The sequence below is a fragment of the Elephas maximus genome, chromosome 3 (genome assembly GCF_024166365.1).
Source record: "Elephas maximus indicus isolate mEleMax1 chromosome 3, mEleMax1 primary haplotype, whole genome shotgun sequence".
NCBI classification, from domain to species: domain Eukaryota; kingdom Metazoa; phylum Chordata; class Mammalia; order Proboscidea; family Elephantidae; genus Elephas; species Elephas maximus.
Window position 1 is genome coordinate 157,183,414 of NC_064821.1, and position 2,695 is coordinate 157,186,108.

A 2,695-nucleotide genomic window follows, 5' to 3' on the forward strand; every position below is an offset into this window, starting at 1 on the left:
AAAATGTTGACTAGGAGTGACGACAAAGGGCATTCTTGTCTTGTTCCCGATTTAAAGGCGAATGCTTTCAGACTCTGTCCATTTAGGATGATGTTGGCTGTTGGCTTTGTATAAATGCCCTTTATAATGTTTAGGAATTTTCCTTCTATTGCTATTTTGCTGAGAGTTTTTATTATGAATGGATGTTGGACTTTGTCAAATACCGTTTCTGCACCAATTGATAAGATCATGTGGTTCTTGTCTTTTGTTTTATTTAAGTAATGGATTACATTAATTGTTTTTCTAATGTGTTGCACCATCCCTGCATACCTGCTATGAATCCCACTTGGTCATGATGAATTACTTTTTTGATATGTTGTTGAATTCTATTGACTAGAATTTTGTTGAGGATTTTTGTGTCTAAGTTCATGAGGAATATTGGTCTGTAATTTTCTTTCTTTTTTTCTTTTGTGGTGTCTTCACCTGGTTTTTGGTATCATGTTTATGCTTGCTTCATAGAATGAGTTTGGGAGTATTCCATCCTTTTCTAGTGGTAACTACTGATGTTTTGGTTAGCAGCTGTACCTCTTAGCCACTTTGCCACCAGAGTTTGTTGCCCACTCTTAGTTAATCACTATTCTGATTTCTGTCACCAGGAATTAGTGTTGCCTGCTCTTGGAGTTCACATTAACGAATGTGTATCTTGTAGTGGTTTTTTTTTTTTTAATCTTGTGGTATCTTACTTTTTAAATTTTGGGGGGGGCAGGGTCAAGCAGCATAGTGTTTTTAAAATATATCCATCCACTAGTCAATTTTCACAATATTAAGGCAAGTTATTCCAAAGTGCGAATACACCAGTATTGACGGGCAATCAGGTTATTTCCAGATTTTCTCTCTGAACAAGGCTGCTATGGATATTCTTGGATGAGTCTTTTGTGGAAGTGTGCATCCATTTCTCTTAAGGACTTAAGTACTGTTGTCCTGTGTGAGTGGCCGTGATCGTATAGTGGTTGTACTCTGCGTTGTGGCCGCAGCAACCTCGGTTCGAATCCGAGTCACGGCAAGCAGCTGTAACTTGCTTTGGCAGCCCTAAATTTTAAACTTTGTTACTCTGCCTTTTTTTTTTTTTTTTTGGAGCTGAAAGCAGCCTCTCAGGAGTGCAGACAAAGAATTGGTGAATAATAGTTTCCACCAACCACACACGGAGAGATGCTTCGGGGCAGGATGAAAATCAGCAGGGGCTGTAACTAAGGCGGCAACGGCAGACTCCTTCGACCTTCCCGTGAGTAGCGGGGAGGACCCTTCTAGAGGATGACCCTGGAGCTCACCATCTCTTTCACAGGTTGGAGGTCTGAACACTTTGGGGAGAGGAGTCAAGGATTCTGCCAGCAAGTACCCTGAGGCTCTGAATCCGACCTGAGTTTAACTCTTGGTAGGACCTTCACACGCAAAGAATATGCTATTTTATTCAAAATTTTAGTATTTAAAAACCAAATTTGTGCTCCCACATAAACAGCGAATAGGACCTATTTTCCAATAACGCATCACCATCTCCCCGCTGCCCCACCCCACTCCCCCCAACCCCGGGTTATGGTTTAGGGGAGAAAAGGCTTTGGGACTGGGAAGTAGGGAGCTTCCGCTGCAGCTCCAAGATCCCAGAAGCAAGCTTTTCCTGTCTCCTGCTGCTCCTCGCGGTTGTTTGCCGCTCTCATCCCCTTCCTCTCACGCTCTTCCTGGGCCAGAGTCAACGGAACCGGGTTCTCAGAGTGACCTGGTCCAGAAGGAATTTGCGGAAATACCCGGGTTTCAGGATTCTTGATTCCCACTTCCGGTAAGTCCTCCCGACCCTGCGCAGGCCCTGTCATTGAAACTCTAGTTCCAGTGGTAAACGTTAGAGACTGCGTCCATAAAATTCTAGACCCAGAGATTACTTTCACACTAAGCCTATAATTAGACCATTAACGCTATCTCCCTAAAGAAAATGATAAAAATATAAGAAAAATAAGAGTTCCAGTGCACGGCTAGCTCAGTTGGTAGAGCATGAGACTCTTAATCTCAAGGTAGTGGGTTCGAGCCCCACGTTGGACGTGTACATTTATCTGTCTACTGTTGCCAACAACTCGATTCTGACTCATAGTGACCCTATAGGACAAAGTAAACTGCCCCACAGAGTTTCCAAGGAGCCCTTGTTGAGTTCAAATAGCATTGAAGCTCCTAACCACTGCACCACCAGGGCTCCCCCAACACAATTAAACCAAAATTAAACCTGTTGTCCTCCAGTCGATTCCAACTCATAGCAACCCTATGAATTATGAGCTTCTAAATTGCTGTTGCTGACAATGTTGTTGTAAACTTTGGTGAATTATTCCAGGAATTGCTTCCCAATCTGTTTTGAAAGAAGTACAACCAGAATGATCCTTAGAAGAAGGATGGCAAGACTTTGGCTCAATTAGTTTGGACATGTTATTAGAAAGGACTAGTCCCTACAGAAGGAGAGACCAGTCCCTGGAGAAGGACATCATGCTTGGGGAAGGGTCAGTGAAAGAGAGGAAGACCCTCGATGAAATGGATTGACACAGTGTCTACAACAAAGGGCTCAAACACAGTAATGACTGTGAGGATGGCCCAGGACCCAGCAGTGTGTCCTTCTGTTGTACATACCGTAGCCATGAGTGGGAACCCAAGTGACGTGCCTTACAACAGCAACAACATATTT

At 43.3% G+C, this 2,695-nt stretch overlaps 2 non-coding genes across 2 annotated transcripts; both read left to right on the forward strand.

The window, feature by feature from the left end:
• Window positions 1-971: 971 nt before the first annotated feature.
• TRNAH-GUG (transfer RNA histidin (anticodon GUG)) lies at window positions 972-1,042 on the forward strand. Its single transcript has one exon. It is a non-coding gene; the product is annotated as a tRNA-His (tRNA).
• A 952-nt stretch (window positions 1,043-1,994) lies between these two features.
• On the forward strand, window positions 1,995-2,067 carry TRNAK-CUU (transfer RNA lysine (anticodon CUU)). Its single transcript has one exon. It is a non-coding gene; the product is annotated as a tRNA-Lys (tRNA).
• The last annotated feature ends 628 nt before the right edge of the window (window positions 2,068-2,695 follow it).